This window comes from Trachypithecus francoisi, unplaced genomic scaffold (genome assembly GCF_009764315.1).
Source record: "Trachypithecus francoisi isolate TF-2019V2 unplaced genomic scaffold, Tfra_2.0 Lachesis_group17, whole genome shotgun sequence".
NCBI lineage: Eukaryota > Metazoa > Chordata > Mammalia > Primates > Cercopithecidae > Trachypithecus > Trachypithecus francoisi.
Genome location: NW_022681462.1, coordinates 106329996 through 106348066, shown reverse-complemented (window position 1 = coordinate 106348066; position 18071 = coordinate 106329996).

The following is an 18071-nucleotide window of genomic DNA, read 5'->3' as shown; positions in this document are numbered from 1 at the left end:
CTTAATAAGAGTACTTTTATTGATTTTTATAATTAGTTTATGGGTCTCATCCCTGAAGTTAAAAAAAAAGACCACTTACTTTATTCAAAATTATATTTTTCTTCACTGTACTGAAAATAGTAATAATTATCATGCATATTTAGAAGAGTTTTGGTGATGAAAATCATTCAGAAAAGAGAATCTAGAAAAAACATGGAGGCAGAGAAGATGATGGAGTTCAACAAAAGGAGAAAGACGTACACCCCAGTCTGCGCTGCAGTAAATGTTTCACTCTTTCTGACTTTCCAGCATTGGAACCTCCTTCCTACATCCCAACCCTCCCCAACATTTGAGCCTCCTTAGCAGGTAGGGACTGTCTCTCACTCTAGATACTAAAACAACAAGCTAATTTATTTTTCCAACTTCTCTTTCAGCAAAGACATGGACACATGGCTTACGACTCACCATTATGACATTCCCAATTTAGATTTTGAATTGTGTGTTGATCCCACAGAAAACCATAGTCCTTAAAGATTCTCCTACGGCAATGGTGGCTGTGTAGTGTAATTGAGAAACAGTGGCAGTGTGTGGGGTTTATGGTGGTTGTAACAGTGTCCTGAGAAAACCAGCTGTACTTTTAGGTATTATCACTAACATGCTACTCTCCAAGTTTGAGATTTCAACCTTCCTAGTAGTTCTGATTTTTGTGCTGAATTCAGTCAGAATATTTACTTGTAGGTAAGTACACTAAATGAGGCACATATGTGTACTAAGAAAGCAGACAACTCAATCTCTGAGAAATAGCAGTTTTGTTACCTTTCCTGGTAGAAAACACCTCATAAGATAGGAATTAGTCAGCTCACAGTACATGGTAGAAAACCAATTAAATGGCCAGCCCTGGCCATATGGAATAATTTGCTGAAATAGATGGGTGGTCTACAAAGTTCCTACTTGATTTACGGAACTGAAGAAACTTGGTGTCTGTGCACAGGTGTCGGACCTGAGCTCTACCATGAAGATTTGAGGATCCTCACCCAATCTCGGAAATAAGTTGGTTTCTAGACTCAGGATATCTAGAATGAAGAGATGCCTTTAAAGAAAGATCTTGCAGTAACATCGTGAACATAAATGTCCTTTTCCAGATGGCTCTACAGCCGTCTGTCAGTGTGACTCTGTATTTGAGAAGAGAAATGCCCCTACCTCGTGGACTTCATTGGACTTTGGCTTGCCTTAACTTCTGGGAACCCAGAATACCAAGTGGTCCACTTGAGAGAGATGTACAGGCAGCAAGGTTGGAGATGCATGCTCAGTCGGGCCTTAAACCCTCCCTGCATTTCCCCAAAATTCCTATGGGCAGAGATGAAAACCATGTATTCAATAAACAGGGTATAATGGTGCCCACATGTAGTCCTAGCTACTCAGGAGGCTGAGATAGGTGTGTCACAGGAGCCCAAGAGTTCAAGGCTGCAGGGAGCTATGATCGTGCCACTGCACTCCAGACTAAGTGACATACGGGACTCAGTTTCAAAAAAAAAAAAAAGATATTTTCAATAGCTGGCAGAATCCCCTCCCTGGATCCCTAATAAATGGAATATCAACATAGTAAATCGAAAGCACTGCGACATTGCTGGAGAAATGATAGCTGTAAAGTTGCCAGTGGTGATAATGGCAGGCATGTTTGTCTTATCTTCTTTCATTCACTGGTGGGGCTAGCACAGAAGACGGAAGTCTGGAGAACCGTGGTGAGCTACCATGAGCTGACAGAGGACGACGTTCCAAATGTAGCTTCTCTACTCCAGCAAATCCTCACAGCTCCAATCACAAGGAAATGGATGTTGTCCCAATGAAAGGATAAGACCAAGATTAGTATTTCTTCATATTTTAGGAATAAGAGCACATCTTCACTGTCTTATCCTAGGTTACATTAATTCTTTATCTTTGCAGAAAATAAAATTTCTCTCTGCCCAGAGGACATAATGGTGGCCCCACTACAGCAATGACAGAACACTGCGAGAACCTGGAGAGGAGGGGCCGGTATTCATGCTACGTTTCTTCATAAAATAGAGACTTACTAGAGACCAGAAGGTGAATTCAACAAAAATATAGGGGTCTGCACCTTATAAAGTTACTAGAATCTGATTGTCTGGGGAATAGCCAGGTTATGTTTGTAAACAGAAAGGCAAGAAGCTTTGCCTTCCACTCCTGGCTTTCTCTCTTTGGAGGCTCAGGCTACTGTGGGAGCAGGCTGCATAGGGGTTAGGTGTTCAGTAAAAGGATTGACCCAGATTATCAAAGGAACACAGGGACCGCTACACGGGGAGGTCCCTGCTCTGACTTTAGGGCCATGAACTGAAAGCCCCTCCTTTTTTCATCTTAAATAAGACATCTTGGTGCACTAATGACTACCCTAAAAGCAAAAAGAAGATTCTTGGGGCATCTTTCAATAATGCCAGGTTCAGTTCTAACAGTCAAAGGAAGACTAGAGCTGCCAACACAGAACTCATCTCTCCGTGCAGATGCCATCCTACAAGGTGAGCTCCTCTGACCAGCTGAGGAGCCGGCTGGAGGCAGAGGGCCCGGGATGGAGCCAGGAAGATGCTGATGCTCATCTTGTAGACAAAAGGCTTAGAATATTTGACTGCATTTATCTTCCTTCCTGGGTCATGTACATCTTTATACAACTGAATTAATTTTCTGCTTTTCTCTCTTTCCCCTGTCATTTTAAGGCGATAGTGGCCTACAGTACAAAGCATATTGACGTGGAATTATGGCAGAATAGAGAAGAAGTGGACACAAGCTAGGAATCCTGGACTGGGAGCTGAGCACAGAGAATCAGGCCCTTCCTTTCTAAGAATGGGGGGAACGTTCTCGGTCAGGAGAGGATTGTGTTAAGATGCCTAAGTGGTTTTTAGGGATGTGTGCTGATGTGGGGCAGCACGGGATGGAAATAGCAGACACTTACTCCGTTGATGCTTCATGGAGGAAGGTGGCACCCTGAGAGTCTGGGCGAGTGGAGAAGGCTTCTCCGGTGAGTGCAAGGACGGAGGAGGTGCTGGAGCTGTTCTGAGTGAACTCCCTCAGCTGTGCGGCCTGGACATTGGAAATGGCCACAGCTCTCTCTCCTCATCTTCCACTCCTGGGCATTCAGCAAGATGCCAGTATCTTGTTAATAAATGGCCTTTTCTGCTGAAATGAGCCCACCGGTTTCCTTTGCTTGTATCTCAGAGCTTTCACTGATACAATACACAGACACAGAATACAAGGGCACACACACGCACAAACACCTAAACCCTGGGTCTTTCAAGGTAACAGCCCAAGCTCTGGCACAGTCTCTCCTTTTCTACCTCTCATCATGGATCTGCTGCCGCCCTTTACCCCAAACCCCGGCCTGCTTGCTTTCTGAGAAGTAGTCTCGTTCATTCATTCACATCTTCTGAGCCTTTGTGGGAGTGGCCCTGCTCCAACAGATCCGATGGGGTTCTGGCTCTAAAACTTCTTTCTCTGTCAGCCGCAAATGCAAAATCCCTTAGACCCCAGAAAGGAAATAAATTGTGCCACAGTCCAAATTCTATCAGAAATGAAACAAGTAAGTAGGCTAAACAAACCCCACAAACTTTAGGGCACAGTTAGTTACCAACCCTTTTGTGATATCAAACTGGAAGAAACTTTGCAAGGAGAAATATCTTAACAATGTTCCATTGATGTGTAGTCTTATTAATTTGTAATAAAGGACGATTCCTGTTTTTTCTTTTAATACACTACACAGCAGGTGTTCTGTTTCCCAATGATGGACTAAAAGTGCCTTTGTCTTCTATCTCATCTTATTCTTGGGACAGATGTAGGAGCCATGGGTATCTCCAGAGAGTTTGTTGAAAATGCAGCTTCTTGGGCCTCTCTTGGACCCACTGACTCAGGATCTGCACTTTAACCTAATTCTTCTGTGAACTGTATGCACAGTGAAGTTTGAGAAACATTGGACTAGTTCAGTTCCTTCCAAAAGATATATACTGTAAGCCTCACGTTTAATTAAATTTATTCTAATAGTTACATATTTCAAAACAGAAACAGGTGAAATAAGCTTTGATAATTCATTTTACTTAATACATGTAGAATATTATTAATCAGAATTCAATTTATTAATGAGATATTTTACTTTTTTTTTTTTTTTGGAGAAGGAGTTTTGCTCTTGTTACCCAGGCTGGAGTGCAGTGGCACAATTTTGGCTTACCGCAACTTCCGCCTCCCAGGTTCAAGTGATTCTCCTGCCTCAGCCTCCTTAGTAGCTGGGATTACAGGCGTGCACCACCACGCCCGGCTAATTTTGTATTTTTGGTAGAGACGTCGTTTCTCCATGTTGGCCAGGTTGGTCTCGAGCTCCTAACCTCAGCTGATCTGCCCACCTCTGCCTCCCAAAGTGCTGGGATTACAGGCATGAGCCATGGCGCCCAGTGGTTTTTGTTTGTTTGTTTTTGTTTTTCGTTTTTTGTTTTGAGACGAGGTCTCACTCTGTTGCCCAGGCTGGAGTGCAATGTCACAATCTTGGCTCACCACAACCTCCGCTTCCAGGGTTCAAGTGATTCTCCTGCCTCAGCCTCCCAGGTAGCTGGGATTGCAGGCGCTTGCCAACATGCCGGGCTAATTTTTGTAGTTTTAGTAAGACGGGGTTTCACTATGTTGGCCAGGCTGCTCTGAGATCCTGGTCTCGTGATCTGCCTGCCTTAGCCTCCCAAAGCATTGGGATTACAGGCATAAGCCACTGTGTCTGGCCTATTTTACATTTTTAAAAACAATCTGGTGTGTGTTCTGCACTTAAAGCCCATCAGAATTCGTACCAGCAGCATTTCAAGGGTTTAATTGCCACACTTTGAGCCGGTGACTGCCATATTGAATTCTCGGATAGAACCTGCCAGCTTTCTCCTCTAGTTTCACACTGGGATAGGTCTGCTGGGCTTCCCCTGGTCTACAGAAAGGATAGAAGTACCGTATGGAGGAATACGGAGGAATGTGAAATACTGCCGATAACCAAAGACCCAGCACTTTTTCACACATAGACATAAATATTAATAAATTTTTGTTGACTGACTGAATGCATGAATGTTTGCTCAACACTGGGACACGTGCTTGGACACCTGTCCCGGACCTTAAAAACGTCTTTGTGGATCCTTCCCTTCTGCCTGCTTCAATGTTGGCAGCTGGTTGTTATTGTATGATCTTGGAACTTTTGTTCTGTTTAGATTCCTCTGCTTGTATGTAACAAAAAAGAAAGGCATGGGGTATTCTGCAGCTTCAGAGTTTGGGATCTCGGTCAGTGCTGTTTATTCTAGACCTGCTCTTCCTGCCTTATGTTTCCCTGGGTCCCCAGGGTCAGCCCGTCTGTCCTATTACTGCCACAGGCCCTTCCCAGGAAGCCCGTCCATTCCCCAGGGCTCTGGACCTGCGTTTCTGTTTGACTTGCTCTGCTATTCATTCCCTAACCTTTCTGGAAGTCCAGTGTGGACAACAACGTATATTGTATTGGCTTTTAGATCTTTTACCAATGTAAATTTCAGAGGCCTCTCCTGACAACATTCTGTGATTGATGGCAAGTTTTACACCAGGGTGGCTGAGACACGCTTCTTCAGCACTATTTCTGAATGTATGCATTCATGAGCTATGCTGTTTTTCCTTGAACCTACTTTCACCCTCATCTGAAAAGAATTTCAAAGGCTGGAGTTGAATTCCATGTTATTTTATGGAGGCCATGAGAAGTGGTGTTTGGAACCTCACTCTTTAAATTTATCTGAAATAGTTGCCTAATGCAGACAATCTACTTTAGTTTGTAGAATTGGAATCTCATTTTCCAAATTCACTTATAATAAAAACACAAGCAGATGTTAGAATTATAGGAAATTAGAAGTGAAAAGGCTAACTTAGAGATGATCTATGTTACAGTTTAGAAAGCTGAAGTCTAGAAGATGGTGACCGGCCCGAAATCACTGATGAGAGAAGAAGTGAGAGAGAGACAGAGAGAAAACAGAGATAGAGACAGAGGGAGACAGAGAGACAAAGACAGAGACAGGCAGACAGAGACAGAAAGAGATCCTTTAAGCTGCCACAGTCACTCACTCAGGATGGAGTAGTAGCCTGCATGAATAAACCTGGTGGTTTGTCCATTAGAATTATACTATCTTAAAGACATCTAAGAATGTTTGGTTAGCAGGAAATTAAAAATTCTTTTCTAGGCCACTAGAGCTCAAATTGGGACATTAACTCAAATGTGAATACGTGTATCTGCACCGTGGATTTCTAGCTAAGTCTCACTGAATTTGCTGTGTTCCTTTAGCCAGATCTAAGTGAGAGAGGGACTTCACAAAATACCTTCCATATATTATTTTACTTAATTTGAAAGTCAGAAGATATAAAATAATATGAGTGATTTAAAAAATACTCAAACTTAAGACATTCAAAATACTCTCTTCTCTTTCATCAGGATCATATTTATTCCAGAGCTTTATATTGTTTAAGACAAGGCTTAAGTTATTCAAGATAAGTTTGGGATACCTTCAGGTTACCTGCCATATCTTATGTAATTTCTTCATGGCAGAAAAATCTTTATTCTTGGAAGATGAATGCCTAGAAAGATCCAAAATTGTTAAAATATTAATTCTAGTAAATAAAATAGATTCTCCATTTGTTAATACTGTTCAGACAAAAAAGTATGATGTGTTTAAAAGGTAACAAGGCACATTTTTAAATGTATGCCTTAAAACCTGGGTCTGAAAGATGGGTCTCAAATAAAAACCTGTATTTGTCTCAGTCTCAAAATCTCAGCCACAAGAAACCCTGATTAGAATCTGCTTCTGAGGCCTCCTGGCTTCTTTGGCCCTTGACACTGTGAAGAACACCAAAGGCAGATTGAGCACATTTAATAATGCAAAAAAGAGTCAGAGATCTGCAAGAATCCAGCAAAGCCAACATGCAGGCAAAAAGCTAGTAACACTTGTTCTAACAAGAGCACGGGCATTGGTAATGGGTGGGGAGTTAGACCCTAGTGCAGGTGAAGGGTCAGCTTGCAGCATGACCTCCAGCAGGGGCTGAGCATCAAAACGGGACACGCAGAGAATGGTCAGGTCAATTCTTGCACGGCAAGACCTGTGTGTGTTCAGTGGGGACACTTAGTAGGTCCTCACCAGAAAACGCCTGCTACCTACCACTCCTACCGAGCAGCACTGTGAGATCAGGAAGAGACAGACAGCAAAGGGAGAGAAGGGCCACAGAAACTGGAAGGGGCTAAATGCAAGGGCAGAGTAAAGAGCCCGGGCGAGGTTCTGAGGAGAGCTCAGGAGAACAGCAGGCCTGATTTCACAGGCATGGTAATTAGGGAGGAAAAAGGCACATTTATTAAAATATAATGAATATACTTCAAGCATCTTGGATTTGTTCTCATTTTATTTTTCGAGTTTCATGTTTATTGTCATCAATTAGAAAATGCAAATAAAGAATAAGAAAAAAAAACAAGCATAGAGTTCCACTGCCAGCTTTAATGCAATTAATGTTATGTTATGCTCAGACATTTTTTAAACATTGTTTTCTACTTGTTACACTAATCAAAAAATAATAAAATCCATTCATCTGGCCTTTCCTCAGCAGCTTCTTTAAAAAATATAAGACATCTATCTTTATATTTTGAATATCCCTATTTTATAATGAGAACTGAATGGTCACTTATGCAATACAACAATAACTGCAAAAATTGAAGATAAGAGAAAAACTTAGAAATATGGTAGACTCACTTGTCTTTATAGTTGAGAAAACAGGCCTCAAGAAATGAAGAATGTTACCTCCACTAAGACCTTTTTATTTGTTGTGCCTGCCAGCCAGTACATTCAATGATTTAATTATTTAATGGAGTCCAAAAATCACAAAAGAGGTAAGACAGTCTCCAAACATGTGGCCTTTCGACCAGGATTTTATCTTCAACTTAATGCTAGAGGTCCTAGGTAATATAATTTCAATGCAGACAATATAATATAACCATAAGGAGGTAAGGTGCAATTTCTGCATGCAAGATCATCACTCTGTTATCATGCTCACTCCATGCAGCCATGCTGGCCCTGGTGGTTCTGTGGACAGACACCCTGAACCCACACAACCACCTGCCTGGGTCTGGGCACTGGCTTCGTGGCTTCCCAGCTCTGAGGTCGTCAGCAAGTGACCCTTGTGCCTGTGTTTCCTCCTGTGCAAAAGGAGAAAAACAGCAGCACCTGCTTCATGAGGTTGTCCTGACAATTCCAAGAGTTGATTCTTACAAAGCGAGCAAAGTGTGTCCACACCTAATGTGTTCAACTAATGCTGGAGGCTACATTGTTACTGTTTTTGTGACTGTAAACCATGGTGTTGGTTCCCTCTAGGGAGGAATGTTGGGGAATAAAGGGAATGAGAATTTGGGTGAAAAGAAGAGGACCTAACTTATATTCAGGGTTGCATTTATTTTTTTAAACATGAAACAAAAATGACAACACGTTAACATTAGGTAATTTATGTTGTATACTTGGTATTATACCTTTCTCATATTTTTCTACATATCTGAAAATGCTTATATTTTAAAACATATATAATGTTTGCCAGCACAGTCTAAGACCATTTTATCTCTATCTTAATCTCCTCCAAACATAACAGTATAGATATACAGGCCTTTTCTATTTTGTCTCTCAACCTTTTTAAGTTATAAAATAAAAAAGATACAGGAGTATAACACAGAACAGATGCAGAGAAAATAAATTCTTCTGAAGGAAACCACTCTGTTGACCTCCACTCAGGTCAAAAAATAGGACTTTTCCAGCCCCCCACACCAGGCCTCTCCACATGCTGAATCCTGACACAGTGGCTTTCTTCCTCCTCAAATTCACCTGGATCATGGAGTTTCCTGCGTTTTTCTTAACTTCATGTGCATGGTGCCATTCAACGTGCTCTTCTGTCCTCTGCGTTTCCTGCCTAGGGCATCCTGGACTCCAGGCTTTAGGAGGATTGCATTCCACACCTGAGGCCTGCCTTTCATGGGGCCAAGTGTTTCCATCAGGAAACATGTCATGTTTGGGATATTTTGGTGATGTTATCAGTGGTTGCTCCTTACTGACTAATAAATAGATTCTGTAGAGATTGCAAAATGGTGATGTTCTAATTCAATCACTTAATTTTTCCTTATTAAATGTAATATTTTTTAAGGAGAAGCTTCCCTCACCTGCACGATTTGGTCTCTGGTAGACTTCATGTGGGAAAGGCAGAATAAGTACTTGGTTCTTTCCTTTCTTTACTGTTATCAAGATAATTAGTTTCCTATCATCTTTCAAATGTGACCATTTAATTTTTAAAAAAGTTTTCTATGAGGTGGATTTAAACATATTCATTAGGTTTCTATGCATTATCATTATCTTCCTCATTGAAGCTCAAGCTGTTGCATCTTTGGGCGGTGGGGCCTCTTCACAGTGAACCTCGTGTCTTTGAGATGATGCCAGTAGTCTTTGAGAGCCTTCTTTCCATGTGGTATGTCATGATGTCCCAGGCTCATTTTGTGCCCTTCCATTCCAGTTTCCTGAGAAGTTCTCATTTCTTTTCCTGAGGAATGATATTTCTGGACCACTGTCTGGGGCTAGGAATGAATGTTGCCGCTGCACTCACATTGTTTCTAGGCTTTTTCAGTGAATGCAGCCAGGAGATCGAACAAGTTGTAAGTTCCTATTTATACTTCCCACCAAATTCAGGACCACAGGTTTTTCATGTAGTCTCTTATTGTACTAGCCTGTTCTCATGCTGCTGATAGAGACATCTGTAAGACTGGGCAATTTATAAAGGAAAAAAGGTTTAATTGACTCACAGTTCCACATGGCTGGGGAGGCCTCACAATTATGGCTGAAGGTGAGTAAGGAGCAAAGTCATGTTTTACATGGCGGCAGGCAAGAGAATGTGTGCAAGGCGAAGTCCTTGTCCACTATTCACTATTACGAGAACAATACAGGAAAATCCCGTCCTCATGATTCAATTACCTCCTACTGGGTCCCTCCCATGACATGTCGCAATTATGCAAGCTACAATTCAAGAAGAGATTTGACTGAGGACACAGCCAAACCATATCACTTATATAGCTCACATCTACCTTCTTCTGTTTATAAAGTCTATCAAGGACTGTGCAGATGATTTATCTAAAATATCCCATAATTACTTTCTTTTTGCTTTAGCCCTAAAAAGTGTATTAGTCTCAAAATGACAGTACTAAGTATTACCACCATCAATATGATTACTGAGAAGTTTCAAAATTGTTTTTCCAATTGGTTGTCTGGTTCTTCCTTAGTTTTTATGGTTGAATTATAGTTATATTGTCAAAAGATATAACCCTTAAATATGATACTTTCTACCTTTTACCAACACATAGTGTAATGTCTATGCAGAGCTGTCTGTTTAATGATGATACAGTCTTTCCATTCAAATCTGCTTCCAGCCTTCACTGCCTAGAAGGCTCCTCAAGAAAAACTTATGGGAACACATTCCCTGAGGCTTGAGGGTGTTTTTTGGCTGGATATAAAAATCCTTGGTTCACATTTCTTTCAGAATCTTATAAAGCTCACTCCATTTTTATGTGCAAATTTCCACCAAGCAAGGCTGTCCGGGTTTCCCTCAGCTCTCTCCCCTGAACCGCCTTGTTGTGGACCCACCTGCCTGCCCTCTTTTCCAGGTCTAACTGGACGAACCCATCTCCCAAATTCCCCACATTATCTTTGAGTGTTCCGACTCTCCTTGCCTTGACTAATACATGACACGTTCTGTGGCTCTCCTCCATCCTCCCGTGGTCTCTCAAAGGGACTTGTCTCTTTGCTCACAGAACCAATGAGGTGCGGAACCACCCTGCTTTGTTCACTCGTGTTACACGAACACTCAGCAGCACATGTGGCAATAGTTAGCTGTCTACTGAATGTGTTAAGTGAACGAAGGCGGAGTGAATGAATGAATGAGGACGTTCGACAAGCAAAATCTAAGAAAAACTAAAGCAGTTTCAAAAGAAGGAAAGAAAGAAAAAATAATTGTCAGAGCAATCCCTGGAATTAAGAAGTAAGGCTTACCTCACAAGTGAGCAGTCTGTGTGGTGCCGTATACTGATAGAAGCTGACGCCAGAAAGGGAGGAACCTGAAGAAGTACTGTTAAGAAAATAAGTAGATTTTAGAACCCTAAATTTCATTCCAATTCATCCTAATTACTTCACCTCTTTTCACCTCTGGCTCTGTCTTCAAAGTAAACAAGGAGGAAAGTGAAGTCTCTATTAAAAGACTACTTACCCACCACCCTTCAAGGAACTGGGTGAATTTCAGGAGGGTTTCCCATAGATCCCCTTCTCTTCTGTCACCTTATTTGGGTTTTCCTCTGGTTTAACCCTCACCATGGAATACTTTATTTTGTAATGATTTGACTTATGGGCGATTTGCCCCAGAAAGAATGAATCATTTATCTTTCTATGCTTTATACACCCAAGAATAACACATTATATAAAATGAGCACTCAAAGTGTATTGAGTTGAAGAACGTTGAATCCTAATAATTGTTCACATTGTCATTAGAAAAATGGAGTATATTTGAAGAAGCAGAGGAGACATAGACCAGAAGATCTGATAATCTGGCTCCTTACATACTTATATACATTTGTATTTTAAAAAGTAGATACATCAAGACTCTATTTAGACACTCACCAGCTCGGAAACGAGAGGAATTTTTTCATGATTAAACAATTTAAATGGGGATTTGAGAAAAATATATTACTCTTTAGAACACAGAAAGGTCACTATCAATCCTCTAAACTCCACTTGGGCATATTTAATTAATGATCTCTGGAGGGTTAACTTATTTGAAGAGAAGATTGAAAAATTTTATAAAAAATAAAACTAAGGCAATTTAGAGCATCAAAGAAACAATTTAAAGAATATAAAGAGAAGAAAGTCCTCATACTAACCAGTCAAGACTGATGTCTTGAACAATATAATTTTTTTGCTAATGTTGACCTATAGTGAATTATTATTTGCTATGGTTATTTCACCAATAATAGGACAGAGGAATAAATACATACAATATGTCAAAAACACATTTTTAAAATTTTAATAATTTTAAAATTAAGAATAAAATGGATTATCCTATGCTCAAGTTTAACTTTTTCTTCAACTCTAAAACTAAAACATTTTAAATACAAGCATCCACGGCCCTTTAATGTTTATTTTATATTTTGTGTATTAACATACACATACCATTTTTTATTTTCCATAATTCTCTTCAATAGATTTTATCAATTTCTGGTGGAGAAAGGGAACAGAGAAGAAACTCATCTGTGCATATCAGATATTATTAAAGTAGATTTTCTCCCTTATCAGCAATTTTTATCAAGATTTAGTCCTTAAGTTTTCTAGTTAAATGATCATTCGATTCTATTCCAAATGTGCTTTGTACTAATTTTTCTCTAATTCTTAATTCCTGTCATGTTCAGCATTGAGGATAAATTTGGTTTTCCAAGTTTGTTTTTATTTTTGCAATAACTTCCACTTGTGTTCAGTAAATTTTCTGAACAATATTGATGAATATTTATCTTCATATAAGCATTAAAACTGTTTTTTTGTGTTATGTTTATAGCCACTATACAGTTTATTTCATAAAGAGGTAGCCTCCTGCTGGACATGAAGAGAGTTCCCTAAATAGTTCATGCTTGATGGCTTTATAAACCTGTGTTCATCACTTTCCTATTTCTTAAACTTTGGCTAGAGCCTGTCTGACAGCAACATGAATGGGCCAGCGTGCCTTTATTATTAACTACAATTTCTTCTTCTGATGTCTGTAACTCTTTTCTCTTTTCCTCATTTACTCTGGACTAGAACAAAATGAAATTTTCTTGTTGCCACAATATTCTCTCGATTAATAAATTCCCATGGGTGCCTCTGATGCCTTCATTGTTCCTTCTGCGCCTCTGAGGTCTTCGTCGCCAGCCTGCACCTGAGCTCGGACTATTACTACCAGTAACCTCCCCCGAAATCCTCCTCTCATGCTTACTTTTAGCTTTTTCTTTTTCTTCTTCTTCTTTTTTTTTTTTTTTGGCATTATTACACCTTCCTAGCTTCTCTCTCTACCAGAAAGTTTACACCTTCTTAGCTTCTCTCTCTACCAGAAGGTTTACTTCATGCATCTTTTCTTGCTTTTTTATATTTTCTTTGTCCACTACATTGTGTCATTTCGACTTTCTTGTTTAGTTACAGAAAGCTTAACTTCCAAGGGTGCATCAGTTCCTTTAAAGAATAATAGGAAAGAAACTATAATACAAGTTTTCTTTCTTCCTTACACATAATTTGATTTTTATTCCTCAATAGACACCTGACACCCGAATTTCCCACATGTGGCACTGTCTTCTGCTATGAAAGTGGGGCCCTGTGGACAGGGACAGACTGCCTGTCTCTGACAGGCTCTGGGAGCAGGTCACAGGAACCACCTCTGTGGGTTAGTGGGAAGGCAGAGTGGTGCCTTCATCCATGCCTCTAGGTACTCTGCAGATGGGCACTTTCTCCTCTGAACTACTTTCCTTCAATGGTCAATCACAACTGTAATCATTTGGGGTCAAATATGTCAGGCAAAATCATCCTATCTTACTGCATGTAAGCAGCTCAGAATCCAATTGTGAAACCCGTATCTCTGCTTTCACAACTTCTAACCTCACTGCCAAGCTCATGTTCTCGTGTTTCAACAGTAATAATAAATATCACATATACAAGACAGCTTAGTCCCTCCATCGCTTTTACATGATCCGTTCCCGTGTCTGCAAGAATCATTATTTTATGTCAACTGGAGCCCTACGGAGAGAAAGTTCTGGTATTGCAAATGAGAACTCCCCCAGGCACTAGTGACCATAAGAAAAGCCAGAAGATAAAACATAGGCCACACTGAAGATAATAAAGTATTGCTTAATTTATATCAATTCTTAGGTAAATATAAAAGCACAAAATTGTTTTATCCCAGCTGGGCACTTCTAACTAACTTACTTTACAGTATTGATTTATTGAGCCCCTGTAATATGCCAGATATTTAGAGATAAAAAAGTCTGGAAAAACAATAGTAACAACCATTTATGGAATAGTTTTAAGTGCTATATATTGTGGTAGGCACTTTGCATCTATTAATTATCTCATTTTCTCCTCACATAAGAGCTGCAAGTTACGTCGTGTAGGCAGCCATATAACAGTTGAGAAAATGGAAATAAAGAGGAATTTTAAAACACAAACAAGTTATTTCTCCGCATCCTCTCCAGCACCTGCTGTTTCCTGACTTTTTAATGATCACCATTCTAACTGGCATGAGAGTATCTCATTGTGGTTTTGATTTTTGCATTTCTCTAATGACCAGTAATAATGAACTTTTTTTCATATGTTTCATGGGCACATAAATGTCTTCTTTTGAGGAGTGTCTGTTCATGTTTGGTGGGGTTATTTGTTTTTTTCTTGCAAATTTGTTTAAGTTCCTTGTAGATTCTGGATATTAGTCCTTTTTCAGATGGATAGATTGTAAAAATTTTCTCCCATTCTGTAGGTTGCCTGTTCATTCTGATGATAGTTCCTTTTGCTGTGCAGAGTCGATGGGTGCAGCAAACCACCATGGCATGTGTATACCTATGTAACAAACCTGCACATTCTGCACATGCATGTATCCCAGAACTTAAAGTGTAATAAAAAAAAAACAAGTTAATTGACTGATAATTTAGTTTAAAACCAAACCCATTTAGATTTTATTCATTGGATAGATATTTCTCTAAGACAAGATCTATGAAATAAACTTTGTGTATGGTATTTTAAATATTTCACTGAATATACAATTATCCAAGTAAAAATCAGGTCTCTATCAAATTATTCAACCCAAAGAATGACATGAGTTTATTTACAAAGTAATTTTCTAAACAGTTATATTTTTATTAAAAAAACTAATTATAACTGCAGCAAAAAGAGACAGTGTGTACCGTCATGTTGAATTTTGTTTTTAATTCATTGTCATAATTGTCACAAAAAAATTGGAGTTCTCTGTCTCTCTCTCCATGTATTTGAAAACTACAGCTTATTTTTCTAACTTAGAATATTATTTATCGCAGATTGCGCCCATAATCCCAGCTACTCCAGAGGCTGAGAGAGGAGAATCACTTGAACCCAGGAGGTGGAGGTTGTAGTGAGCTCAGTTCGTGCCACTGCACCTGGGCAACAGAGTGAGACTCTGTCAAAAAAATAAAAAATAAAAAAAAAAAGACTTTGTTTCAATTGAGATATGAATTCCATTTCAATATGCCACAACCAATTCCAAATGCATTTCTGTCCTATAGGCTCCTTTTTTCCCCTTCAGTTTTGTTGTGGTTTAATTGACAAAAATCCATATGTGTGTCTATATATAACAAAATTTCTTATTTTAGTACCTACATTGTATTATGCCAGCCAGGTTCCATCAACATGTATACTATTAATATCACTGAAAATATAAACAATTTTTTCAATGTTCAACCTCTTCACCAAATTTATCTATTTTTTGCTTTCTCTACTCGAGGCATCTATGATACTGAAATAAAACTGGCTTCCTGCAGCCGTTTGCAAAGCGTTTCTTCAGCTAATGAAACTGGAACAATGGCAGTGATTGCTTCACTTCTCATACATGCACAGGTAAGCTTGGAACTGGAGAGATTAATTTATAACACTTTTTTGATCTAAAAGAAATGTTTTGCTTCGCTGAGTGACATGTAACACACTTTCTGCAATCACACATCATATGTTATTGTCTTTAGGCACAGATTTCATTTTCATCAAGTTCATGGAAGACAAAGAAAAAGTGAAGAATTGTCACAGATTAGAGGACACATGGGAGACATGAAAAGTGTACACAATGTATATGGGACATTAGAACAAGAAAAGGGCTGTAGGGAAAACTGGGAAATCACAAATAAAGTCTGTTAGTAGTATTAAACCATGTTAATTTCCTGGCGTGGATAATGGACTCATGATGACACAACTTGTTAATATTAGGGACAGATGAGCAACGGGCATAAGGTCACCCTCAAGTTTTGCAATTTTCTTGTAAATCGAAATTTATTTCAAATAAAAAGCTACTAAAACATCTGAATATTTCAAGGAGATACAAATGTTTTCTTACAAGATGTGTGCCTTATGAATTTTATGTGCTTAGTGACATCGCTAAGGTACCTTTACTAGATAGAAATTTTGGCAAACAAAGTGTAAAAGTTACACATTGGTCATTGAACTCCTTGAGAAAAATATTTGTTTTTTCATTAAACACACTCTTTTGTAATATATAATACATTTCACCCTCTCTCTTTTCATTTCTCCTTCCTTCCTTCCTTCCTTCCTTCCTTCCTCCCTTCCTCCCTTCCTCCCTTCCTCCCTTCCTTCCTTCTTTATTTTCTTTCTTCATTCTTCTATCCTCTGGTTAAAGAATAACTGCATAATAGGTCTATTGCAAAATTTTAAAATTATTATTAAATATGAAATAAATGGCTAAATATTTACATAACAAGATGAATGCCCAAACAATTGTAGTAAAGGTATCCAGACCACCCTCTAAATTTACTACAGAGGACTGCTGCAGTACTTTTATTTTTTATGCATACTCCACATTTACCCAACCATAATCCAATCTCCCCCCACTTAGTCTGTAATAGGCATTGGGTGTTTTAGGGCCTCCCACTGCCAGGATGCTAGCTGGAACAGGAGATGATCAGCAAGGGCTGTAGCTCTGACCACATCTTCAACCACCACCCAGACCAAAGGGCCAGCTTTCTGCAACTTCTCACATCTAAAAACACTTGGTTTTATTCGTGGGCTGACCTTGAAAAAGAGCTGCTACTTCTATCATGTTAGAGAGTGTTGAAGAAAGAGAACGGGTTATAGCTGGTTATCTGTCAGTTTTAGCCACATGTGAACATAGAAACTCTATCCATCTTGCATGCACTACAGACATTTCCTCGTGAGGCCAGGGTGGTAGCTGTAGCTACAAAGTGGATGGCCACCCCATCCATCCTGCTTATATTCAAATAAGAATAATAACACCTCACTACAATGAAAGTTTCCAGGAAGCTGGATAAAGCAACATGATATTGAGAAAACAAGACATGATGCAACTCTCATGTTCTACTTACGGAAAACTCACCTTATCCATAAAGACACATATGGACTGAAAGTAAGGGAAAAGAAAAATATATTCCACACAAATAGAAACCAAAAGTGAGCGGGACCACCTATACTAATATCAGATAAAAGAGACTTTAAATCAACAACATTAAAAGAAAGCAAAGAAGGTCATTACATAAATACATGAATATCAATTCAGCAAGACAATATAACATTCCTAAATATGCGTGCACCCAAAATGAAAGCACCCAGATTCATAAAACAAATATTACAACATCTAAATAATGAGATCGACAGCAACACCACAATAGTGGGTAATAGTGGGGGACTTCAATGCCCCACTCACAGGACTAGACAGACCATTGAAACAGAAAGTTGACAAAGAAACACTCTGACTTAAATTGGACTTTTGAGCAAGCGGACTTAACAGACATTGACAGAACGTTCTACCCAACAACTGCAGAACATACATTCTCCTCATCAGCCCAAGGAAGTTTTTGTTTTTTTATTTCTTCCAAAAACAAAAACAAAAACAAACAAACAAACAAAACTGGGATACATGTGCTAAACGTGCAGGTTTGTTACATAGGTAAACGGGTGCCATGGTACTTTGTGCACCCATTGACCTGTCCTCTAAGTTCCCTCCCCTCACCCCGCACCCCTTAACAGGCCCTGGTGTGTGCTGTTTCCCTCTCTGTGTCCATGTGTTCTCAATGTCTATGGAACATTTTTTAAGACACCATATGTTAGGACACAGAACAAATATCAATACATTTTTAAAAATCAATATTAAAACAGGTATCTTCTCAAACAACTGGTTTTATTCCACTGTGGAATAAAACTAGAAATCAAGACCAACGGAAATGTCAGAAACTATACAAATACTTGGAAATTTAACCACATACTACTGAATGATCGCTG